At 52.7% G+C, this 11,547-nt stretch overlaps 1 long non-coding RNA gene across 1 annotated transcript; it reads right to left on the bottom strand.

Annotated features, from left to right (window-relative positions):
- Positions 1-4,993: 4,993 nt before the first annotated feature.
- On the bottom strand, positions 4,994-8,956 carry LOC108641423. The gene is made up of 3 exons (XR_001921997.2): positions 8,879-8,956; positions 7,088-7,216; positions 4,994-6,753 (listed from the first exon to the last, which is right to left on the bottom strand). It is a non-coding gene; the product is annotated as an uncharacterized LOC108641423 (long non-coding RNA).
- Between the last annotated feature and the right edge of the window lie 2,591 nt (positions 8,957-11,547).

Raw genomic sequence — 11,547 nt, 5'->3', positions numbered from 1 at the left:
ATAGCTTGCATTCGCTTTTTTAGGATTAGGGTCAGGGAATCGGGTTTGCGCATAGCTTGCAGTCTCTTTTTTAAGGTTAGGTTCAGAGAAAAGGGTTTGCGTATAGCTTGCAGTCTCTTTTTTAAGGTTAGGGTTAGGGAAAAAGGTTTGCGCATAGCTTGCATAGAATGTCATGCCTGGCATATAAACTGAGGAGCACTTGCCTAAAGAGGCCAATGATGCTCATGGACAGTCTGGGCATTCCCCATCCTCACCTTCCCTGTCACCCTCTTCTGCAGAGCCTCTATCCCTCCCCTGCAGCACCCAAGGTGAGCAGGGTGTCCCACCACACCTCATTTCATCCACAAACCATCACAGGGCTGGGAGGCTCCAGCTGTTGCTGCCTGTTCTCCGGCTTCTCCTGCTTATGCACTTTTGGCTGTAGCCTCTCAGCCATATCACCAGGGCTGAGCGCAGACTCGTTTCAGGCCAACATGGACAAAGGGACCCAGGACCCTGCTCTGCCTCACGCACCGTAGTGTTTGACAGATGTTCAGGCAACATGAAATGAGGCGCCCACAGACTTCCCTTCATCTCTGAGGCCAGAGAAACATGGCTGGGCAATGGCACCTTCTCCAGGGAGGTGTTTGGTGACTGCAGAAAACCAGAAGAACTGTGGGTGTTGAAAGAGAAACTCCAGGAAGGACAACCCCACTTCCACCCCCCACAGCACATGGGGTTTACAGACATCCCTGCAGCTCCCACCGGCTTTGTCCCTGTCCCCAGGAACCTGCCCTGTGCCAACCCCTGGGCTCGTCTGCACCACTTCTGGTGGGGAATTGCCAGTGCTTGGCTTGGAAGGGCAACACATCCCCACAAGCTCTGGCCATGCCAACATGTCCACACCCAGCCCTTTCACCAGTCCCAGCCCTTCCTACACCCATCAGAAATGTGTTCTGGATGCCTTGAGCCAAAAGGATCTCTGTGACTTGCACAAATATTGACAATGTCTGATGGATAAATCCTTATCAAATCTATTCCCTGTATCGTACATGGACACGTGAGCACCTCGAGTGAAGACATCTCCATCCCCCTGTGTCAGTTGAACCTGTGTGTCCATAAACCCTGTGATCCAGCTCCGGGTAAGCCCACACTGATGCTCCCCTGGATGCACAAGTACACAGGGGCAGAGGCCCTGCTGTGCTCACATGTCTCTGGCAATGGGGGTGTGCAATGATCAGGTGCTTCTGCTCCAGTGGAGAACAAACATGGATTTCTCTCTCCCCAGCTGCACCTGTGCCTTCCACTGTCCCTCCCAGAATGGGGTTGAGCTGCCCAGAGACAGCCCTGGAGATAAAAAGGGGTGGCTGGAGAGACATGACGGGACCCTGGAGGTACACTAGGATAGAAAGGGGAGACATCTCTGGCCTGAGCTCAACTGAGACATTAACCAGAGTCTCAAACATTCATATTTGTGTCGCTGTTGGAATGGACTGCGACAAAAAGTATCCAGCAAGAAAGTTTATTGGAAAGAAAAAAGGGAACAGCGGCCGCCGTGGAGCTGTCTTTACAGCTCCTTAAATGCAGGTTTTTAGGCTCACGTATTCTACACAAATAGGTTAATTCAAATACACAATCCACAATTCTCAATAGGTGGATTTTCTCAGTCTTACTTTCTGTTATAGATTAGGAAATCAGGGGAATTTTTCTTCCCCCTGCCCCACTCCAAGGGAAAAAAAACGGAGTGAGTGGGGGGGGGGTGAAGGGAGGTCATTAGTGTTACAAAAGATGTAGCCTGCCTAGGTTAATGGCCCATTTTGGAGGGGGGGGGAGGGGGCTGGTTCTGTTCGGAGGCGAGGAGGCAGACGGCGTGGCTGGCTCCCTGGGTGCAGACAGGCATTTTTGGTGAGGGGGACCGGAGGTCTAGTTTTCTTTTGGCTGTTCATCCTGGTCAGCTCGACTTCTTATCCTGCTGGCTTCGACCTGCCTGTCTGCCCCGCTCCCCGGAGCTGTTGTGCCTCAACAGAGTGTGCTTGCCCGCGGGAGAGGAGGGGGAGTTTTTCTGAGATACCACCACCTGAGACTGCGGTGAGTCCCCGCCACTTGAGACAGCGGTGAGTTCCCGTGGGAGTGTGCTGCCTGCCTTCCTTTTCGTCCCCACAGAGGGAAGGACCCCCATCTTGTTCTCGGCTTCCCCACGCGGTCCGGGACCGCTCTCTCCGGCCCCTCTTCCCGCGGGTGACTGACGGAGCCCACAGCGCTCCCTGCAGACCACAATTAGGACTGTGCTAAAGGACAGAGAAGTATTCTAGACCTTTTTTGTTGTTGCTGTTGTTGTTGTTTTTCCCTCTGAGATTGCTGTCTGGTTCTTCTGTGGTTTTGTTGCTGTTTTTGCCAACATATATATATTTTTCAATGAAGGGTTATTATTTCTTCTGTTTTTCCACATTTTCCTTGAGTAAAGCCCCTTAATTTTGATATTACAATTGCTGAGAGAGAGGAGTTTGGTCTACCTCATAACTCATCCTCCTTAGCAAACAGTTCAGTCTCATCAGACCGTGACACTTTCTCACAGTCTCTCTGCACATCTGTTCTTGTTTTCTTCTTATGTTTACATTCTACTTAGGCACTTTGTTCAAAATAAGTCCTTGTTCTCATGGGACAGCGTCCTTGTTCTCACGGGACAGCTTTCTCCTGGTGTTTTTCTCCTCTCTCAGGGTGCATCAATATTTTATCAGGATTAAGGCCTCTATTCTCAATCACCTTTTCATTCCATGTTAGGGTCTCGGTCCAGCCGAGATTCCCCACGTATTTGTACTCTTCTAATGCCCCTCCTTTCTTGTCTTGGCTATCCTTCTCAAACAAAAAACACAATGAAAAGTCACTTGTTGCCCTGTCTATACCCAGAACAGCCTGTGCCTATGAGGTCACAGGGCCATATCTGTTCCTGCACCAAAATTGCCATCAGTTGCTAGATACAGGTTTGCATTAATATTGAGGTTTTACACAAAGAGAGCTTTGCAGATTCCCATGTTGACTGCCTTTGTATGTCTCTATATGAGCCCCATGAACCAGGTTTTGGTTACAAACCCTGGAGACAGACAGCTCTTAGGGCAGCATTTCACCAGACCCCTCTACTGGGATAGGCCAAAGGCAGCACCTTTCCCTTTGGGGTGCAACTTCATGCTCTCTTTACAGCTCACAGATCTTCCAGGCTTTCATATTTGTCTCTGCCCCTCTCAGAGAACTTGTGTGGACACTTTTCCTGCCTGCACCAGATGATTTCACAGAACTGGGAGGGGGTGTTTTAGTGGCAAAGGGTCTGGGGGTGTTTTGAGGCCTCTCCAACCAAACGTTTCCTTCAGGAGAGCTAAAGCCATGACTATAGGGGGAACAGGAGAAATGCAGCTCCTCCAGGAACTGCAGCTCCTCCAGGAATTTCCAGCACATGCCCACAGATCCTCACAGAGGGGAGAGACAGACATCAAGGTTCCACGTGAACGCCATCTTGTGTTGGATAACACAGGAGGTGGCTGCATCCCCTCTCCCTTTCCCATAAGCTGGAGATGCTGCTCTCTGGGAGCAGGAGGGGCATCAGTGGGGATTCAGCACAGCTGGGTTGGTGCAAGTCCAACAGGGCTGAGGACAGAGCAGGGGCTGAGCACAGCAGAGCAGGGCAATGGCAGCACAGTCCTTGGGCACTGCCCCAACTGGGCTGAGCCCAAAGGGGAGCTGGGGCAGGGGTTGGTCCTGCTCTGTTCATGAGAGACAGGGGACAGAAGCAAGTCCAGGGCAGGGAGGGCATCCCCACTAGGGATGGAGATGTTTCCAGGTTGGGCAGTCCCAGTGCCCCAGTGGCTCCATCTCTCCAGCATGAGGGTGATGATGGGGGCAAATGACAAGAGGAGCAAGGTGAGGACACAGCACAGGATCCAGATCCAGAGGGGAATGGCTGGCTTTGGAAGAGGGGAGGGTCACAATGTGGACAAGACATGTCCAGAAGGAAGGAATGGTGGAAAGGGCTCACAAATCACCACTTGCTTCTGGGTGGGAGCACTGTCTTGGTGGAGGCGTTGCTGCCTGTCAGAGAATTGCAGAGCTTGTGAATCTCACAGTGTCTTGTGCAGGGACCATCCCTGACACTGAGCAGAGTCCCCAGATCACATATTCACTGGATGAATATGGAAAGATGCAGCTCATGCAAATCTGCCCTATTTCCTTGACATTGGTTCTTACAGGTATAGGAGAGACAGGAGAAGGTATGATGGGGAGAGGAAGCAGAAATGCCCTTAGAGTCAAGCAAGATCTCAACTGATGATCCTCTCACAGTGTCCTGGAGGTGGCAGCTGGGCAGCCCTTGGGCCTTATGCCAAGGGTCATGAGGAAGGAATCACTGACCTTCAGTGGCTGTCCCTGCCTGGGAGCTGGACCTGCTGCCTGGGAGGAGAAAGGCACAGGCTGAGAGTCTGCAGCTCCCCCAGGTACTGCACAGACTCAGCCACTGTGGGGACCCCCTGATCCACCATCTATCAACTCTGGGGATCAATGAATGAATGCCCTGTGGCTCTGGATTAGATCTGGCACCACCACTGTCCCCTTTCCGTGATGCTGGGGCAGGAGAGGAGCAGGATTCTCTCCCGGGACTGGGAGGAGTGTCCCTGGTGCCAAAGGCTGGGCTGAATTGCACACTGACCCCCAGCATCCCAAGAGCCCAGGGACATGTCATGGGGCAGGGTAGGGTGCCCTCCCTCACCTGGGGTCTGTTGGGCCTATGAGTATTGCCTGCCTGTTCCTCAGTGCCAGGACTCACCTGTGACTCTCAGGTTCTGGGGAGCACTGAGGGCAGAGTTTCTCACTCGGTTGCTGTTGTCCTTGTGCTGGTATCCACATGTTTATGTCCTGAGCTCCCACTCATCATGGTTAAAGACACAGAATAGCTCAGCTGCCCCTGCTGGGCTTTCAGGCTGTTCACCTCAAACCCCTTGTGGCATACTAAGGCACGGACTCCAAGGAGTGTGGTATAATTGAATCATTTATTACAGTTCTTTCACGGTTTATATACCGTTACATCAGCAGTAAATTCTTTTTAGTAACTTTTCTCTATATCTACTTTTTAGTTAAGCATTCACTGTCTAGGAGAAAATTACTCTCAATTAATTTCCCACACACAAGGATACATCTCACCACATCCGCATTCATCTTGCCAAGTTCCCCTTCTATGTTTCTCCCAGGGTCATATAATCTCGGTTCCCTACACCCACTCCTTACAAAAGATGAACTCTCCCTGCTGAGTCTTGGAGGTGATCTTGGAGGGCAGGAGCTGGGAGGTCACCTGGAGAGATGGCACAGGGATGGCCTGGTACAATTCTACTTTTTTCAGGGCTGCAAAATGTCTCAGATCTGGGTGGGGAAGAGTTTCCTCTTCAGGGGTTCACAGTCACAAACCAAAACCAAACAAACCAACCCCAAAGAACAAAGCTACTGGTGGAGGGGCTCGGAACAGACTGCTCACAGGCCAATATGGTCGGCAAAATGTCCGTTTATTAGAAGAAGAACGTTTATTATATACTGTTGCTACACCTGGACGTGTGATTCTTCTTCACACAGCATTGGATACATAAGAGAAACATACTTTGTTGTCCGGTGTTAATTGGAGCATCGCAGGTGTCCATAAGAGACGAAAAAACTTGTTTAGCTTTCTAAGACTCCTCCTTGACCTTGGCAGGGAGCCTTCTCTGAAGTTCTAACTTCAGAGCCTGTAGCCATGTTAGCTACGCAGCTTCTTTTGTTGTTTGTGCTTTAGCTATGCCAAGGCAAGGCCCTCAAAATGCAGGACAAATTGTTCACCCAATTTTGCCATCTACACAAAGCCCCTATTTCTTCCCAATTCCAGTCACCCACAGCTCCATTTATGGACCTATCCCGGTACTCACCATCCCCTGGGGAGCTGCAGATGTCCTGGGCCATCACACTGGCACCTGCACCCTGGGGCACAGACGGTTTTGGTCAGAGGGGTAGCAACCCAGCTCAGCCCGGTGCCCCTGTCCACGTTCCCACCTGCAGAGTCTGTGCTGGGTGAAAACCTTCCCACCCACATGGCTCGTTCCTGAATCTCCCTTGTCTCCTGTTTGACACCTCCCCAATGCAATTTTGGGTGGGTTTGTGGTTCCAGGTGGATACCTCTTGCTCTCAAAATGGCTCCAGCATATATCAGGTCCCACAATATAAATCCCTCAGAGGGGCTGGAAATCGCCCCCTTTGCTCAGAGGTCCATGGGAGCTGGAGGAAGCAATCATCCTCCTGCCTTCCCCAAAGCAGCTCTGTCCCTCATTGCTGCACAGCTGCTCCACACACCCTTTCCCTGGGTCCTGCTGTACTTTGGGGGACATGCAGCCATTGGGTCAAACCAGGGCAACGCTGTGGGGGAGGTTGCAGGGGGCTGGGGGACCCATCTGGCTGCTCAGGCCAGGCCTGACCCTCCTGCTCTGATCTCACAGCTCTGACAGCAGTGTCCTCAGGGAGGAAGTTCTCTGGCTGTGCAGATCAACGACAGCTGGACGGGCTTCTATTGTTGACACAGTTAGGGTTTGCACAGCTTGTTTTCTCATAGGCGCAGGTCTCGGAGCTGGGAGAGCAAGTGAGGCTCTCTCAGGAGGAAGGACTGACCATCATCTCTGCCAAACATCTCTGATCAGAGCCCAACCCTTCATTTCTCTGTCTCAAGGCAAAAGCCATTCTGTTGGAGCCTTTCCTCCCTTCCAGGTCACAGATGATCTGGGAAACATCATAGGAAAGGAAACAACAACAAGAACAAATTCAATCTGAGTAAGTGTGTTTTAACCTAACAGGGCAGCAGTGAAGATGTGTAAATCCTAAGCCTGGTGTTCTCTTTTGCAGTTGTCCTGAGCTCATGGGAAGGACAGCGGGTGCTGGACTCAGCTGCTCACACACAAACCTCTCATGACAGCAGAGATGCCCTGGGCTGTCCATCCTTATACCCTCAGAAGGGCACAGCTCTGCTCCACAGGAGAGCTGCCTCACTCTTGGGTTTGGGGTCACAGCTCAGATCCTCCACATTTTAAGATCAGCCAAGCCCATAAGAACATACCTTGTCCTTCACTAGTTGCAATTCCTTTTCCTGAAGTCAAGGCTGATCCCTGACCAATATGATTGTCTGCATTTGAACTACTCCAGTCAGGGGCAGATGGGGAAGGTTTTGCACAGGTGACCACAGAACCTAGGAGAGAACAAGTGGAACAGACTAAGCTGAAATGACAGTTTTTATTGATTTACTTATTATAGGTAGGAGTTTTTTTTCAAGAGACAGGTCTAGACAGTACGCAAGTATCACATACAGGTGAACTGCTACAAATCCTATCCCTATAGATTTTCAGTCCTTTGTTTTTAAAGAGAATGCAAACCAAGTTCAGAGACAACCCTCAAAGCAGCAGCAAAAGTATTTGTCCTAGCACACACCCACACCTAGAGCATTCAGAAAGGAAACTTCTCTAGACTGCCTTCCTTCCAGCTAGCGGGAAACTTTCTTTGAATATCTGCAGTAAGTTAAAAGTGGCATGATATTAAGAAAGCATGGAAAACACTGTTGTGCAAAGACAAACCCAATGCTTTAAAGCACAGACAGACCCTGCCAGTGACATCCAAAACAGGAGAAAAATCCTCTGTGTGTTCAATGTGCACAGAGGGATTGCGTTACAGTTGAGCTTCACATTCCCTGGACTAGACAGGTAGGTCTGCAAAAATTACTAAGGAAATGCTTGCAATTTGTTATTAAATACTTCACCAACTTCTCTCCACTACAGCCTAAATAACGTACTACAATGAGTATTGTGAAATTCAAACAGTAATGATAAGCAGCATGAGAAAAGCTTCATTCTGACAAAATACCGAAACGTCTCTCTAAGAGAGTGCAGTCACAGTGTCCAAACGCCACAAAGGAAGAAGCAACGTTTTAGTTCAAATAGCTCAGCACCATACATTCCTCCAGCAAAAATTCAAATTTGGTCTGGTCTAGAGCTAAAATTCCACTCCAGTAGTTTTAGGATCAGCAAACCCAATGAAATGAAACAATCCTCCATTCTCCAATCCAGCAAGAGACACTTGTGCAATAGTTAATAATATCTGCCACAACTGGAGATGGAGGGAGGGACAAAAAAAAAAACAAAAACAGAACTATTCTACGAGCTCACTCTCTATTTTTTTCTTTTGAGAAAAATCAGAGTTTCTCTTCCCTCCCAGGTGAAAAGTGAGTCTTCTCCCAAAAGAGCACACTCTCTAGTTTTCTCCACACTTCTCTCTCATGGAACTGAACCAAGCAAATCTCCATTAACTCTCCAAGTAGCAGAGGCCAAGCCTCAGTCAGCAGCAAGTCAGTAACTTTATTGCTATTTCTGTGCTACGATCAGCTACCTCCTCCAATATTTCCTGCAATGCTAATGGTAAATCCTTTACATGTGCAGGAGAAGCCAAGGTGAGCTGTGATTACCTGGAGTCCCAGGGAACCGAGGGGAAGGTGGGGAACAAGCAGAGAGCAAACCCCCCCAGCTGCTTCTCCCTGCAGCCCACACGGCAAGTGCAGTTGCCCTGGGATTTCATGCCCCCTGTGTCTTTTGCGAGCCTAACAAGTGAATAAGCAGGTACTGCAAGATACGCTTCCTCTATACCTGAGGCAGCACAGACCCTCCCCGAGGAACTGCAATGCCAGAGCACATCTGAACATGGCCCTCCCGCCTGCCGCTCTCTCCGCCCCTTCTCCTCGCGGCGGCACGCAGGTGCGGCTGCCCAGAGGCAAGAAACTTGCCTGTCAGTTCCCCTCCCTGCAGTCCCCGATGGCCGCGGGAGAGGCAGAAGAGCGGCCGCGCCCTCGCCGGGCCCCGCTTACCCCGGGGACGATCTCCTGGAGAGCCAGACGTTGGATCTGCCGCCGTGGGTCGCTTCCGGGGGGGAACGCGGCGGCGCAGCCCCGACAGCACCTCCAGCGCACGGCGGGACCGAGCGGGGCGGGAGCGGGAGCAGAGCGGAACGGAGTGGCAGGGCGGGGCGGCGAAGCCGCCTGAGCGCCGGTCCGCTTTCTGCGTGTGGTCCTCGCTTGTCAGCCGCGCGCCGCGTCCCCAAGCGGGGCTGCCCGTTCCGGTGCCTGCCGCCGGCGCCCGGCGCCGCCGAGAGCCCTGCCCTGTCCTCACAGCGGGAAGCACTGCAGCGAGACGGCGCTGCGAGCGCGGGGTGGAGGTCCGGGTAGCGGTGGAGCTCAGGCAACAGGATAGACGCCTCTCTGAGGCAGGGGGCCTCGCGCCACCATGTTTAGTGTCGTCCTGGCTCATTTCCGGTCCTGGTAGCGCCATCTTTACTTCTGGCTTGGCGGACTTCCGGGTCAGGGCCACCATCTTTCTGTACGGCATTGGAGGACTTCTGGTCTGAGAGCCGCCATCTTTCTGTGCGGCCTCGCAGGACCTCAGGTCCGGGGGGCGCCATCTTTGCTGAGGCGTTGAAAATATTCCGGTCGCTCCCACTCCCGGTCCCCAACTTTACCCTTTGAATGTCCCTCACTAATTTCTACGGTTTCACCTCAAAATCTTCATTTTTTAGTCTGCCCCCCCCCCCCCGAGAGAGACGGGAGACCACAAGTCCCGTCGTGCCCCGGGAACCGCCAGGCCCCAGCGCGGCCGCTCCTTCCCTGCTCGGTGCCGCTGGTTCAGCCGCCTCCTGGCGGGCCCCGCCCCCGTGAGCAGGCCTCCGAAGGGCCGCCTCCCCCTCCCCGTTCTCCGCTGCTCTTCCCCTCGGTGCGGGCGGGACCCGCGAGACTCCCAAGAACAGCCGCGGCAGGCACCGCGCGTGTGCAGGGCCCTTCGCTGCAGTGCCACCCTTAAGTTCAGCAGGGGGCGCTGCAGTGCCATGAGAGTCACTGCGCATGCGTCATTCCCTCTCTTGACCGCCCTTAATTACCACGTGATCGCGGGCGTCTCACAAATGACTGCGCATGCACCGACGCCGCCAGCTTGGTGGACCTCCACCACGTGACCTTCTGGCTTCGCTTTCTTATGCGGACGCCTCACCTGCTTTTCTGGGGTCCCACTCATTCTGGGGCCCTTCCCTGACATTTCGCGCCTCCCCCTCCACTTTTCCGTGTCCCTGGGGTTCCCCCACCCACGTTTCGGGGTCCCCTTCTCACATTTTAGGGGTGACCCCCAATTTACGGTTCGGAGGGCGGGGGGTGGAAGTAAACGGGGTGCCCAAGAAGGGTTTTTTTCCTCTTTTATTTCACTTTTTATTTTATTTCCTTTTTAGTTTTCTTGCTTTTAATTTTTTTATTTTCTTTTGTATTTTATATTTCCTTTTTCATTTCGTTTATTTTTTATTCTCTTTATTTTTCATTTTCTTTTATTTCTTGTTTGGTTTTTATTTTTTTATTTCTTCCAGAGAGGGAAACACTGCAGCTCCTCTGGGCCAGAGAAAGGTTCCCCTGCTCTTCCTTTAAACACAACGCCTGGAATTAGTGCCCTGGAAGCCTGGTCCACTCATTCCAGGGACTGACGCTCACTCAGAAGGGCTTTGCCAGCATCAAATGGAAATTACATCATGGGCAAACGCACTTCCAGCAGGACTGCCGGGACACTCCTGGCCAAGGCGACCGGTCTGTGGAAGTTAGACCAGTGGCCACCCGGGGGGATTTTCCGGGGGATACTTCCAGGTTTTATTCTCCAGAAACTCCAGTTCTTTCTGGCACCGCTTGCTTCAGTCTTCCCTTGTTGGAAGAGGTCACTTAGTCTTTCTAGGGGCCAGATTGCCAAAGCCCGGCCAGTCCATTCCCTCCCGCGCTCAGGGCCCGAGGGGCAGCCCTGCCCCGCACAGGCCCCGGGGCTCGCCTTCAGGCCATCTGTCCCAAGGCTGGAGCGATCCTGCCATCATCCCGTGGCCACGAGCGGTACAGAAAGCCCAGGGCCAACAGCAATTCCAGGCAGCTGCAGGTAGATGTTATCCCTTCCCAGCTTTTCGGGAGTGGGGGGGGAAGGTGCCTTTCCTCGTCCTGCAGGGGCAGTCGTCCCCGCCGCAGAGCCTGCCCCGATCCTGGGCCTTCTTGAAGACAATTCCCCTGTCACAGCCCACTTCCTGCAGAAAAATTTCCGGGGTTTAATGCGGTTTTTTTTTTGTTGTATTTTTAAATTTTTATTTTATTGTTAAATTTCGTTATTATTCTCTTGAAACCCGTGGAAGGCGGCCACCTCCCCCCACCACTACCCTACCCCCCCCCGGCCGGTCCCGGCCACTGCCTGCCCCGCGGCCCCCCGCGCTTCAGGCCCGGCCCGGCCAACGCCTCGCTCTGCGCAGGCGCCGCTTCCAAGCCCGCCCGAGCGCCGGGCCCTGCCTCGGCAGTCGCCGCCTGGCGGACACGGCCGGGCGCGCCACTGCAGCCGCGCGCCGCCCCCCTCGCCCCCAAAGACCTCAGGGACTCCCGGAGCACAGATTGGCAAAAATAAACGTCCTGCAAGACCGACGTTGCTTTTCGGAAGTCTTTCCTTCATTTTTAAGAACGATAAAGGGCCCAAGCAACAA

This window comes from Manacus vitellinus, unplaced genomic scaffold (assembly GCF_001715985.3).
Source record: "Manacus vitellinus isolate BGI_N305 unplaced genomic scaffold, ASM171598v3 scaffold_62_pilon, whole genome shotgun sequence".
NCBI lineage: Eukaryota > Metazoa > Chordata > Aves > Passeriformes > Pipridae > Manacus > Manacus vitellinus.
The sequence above is the reverse complement of the archived record's forward strand: the minus strand, read 5'-3'. Positions and strand labels throughout refer to the sequence as shown.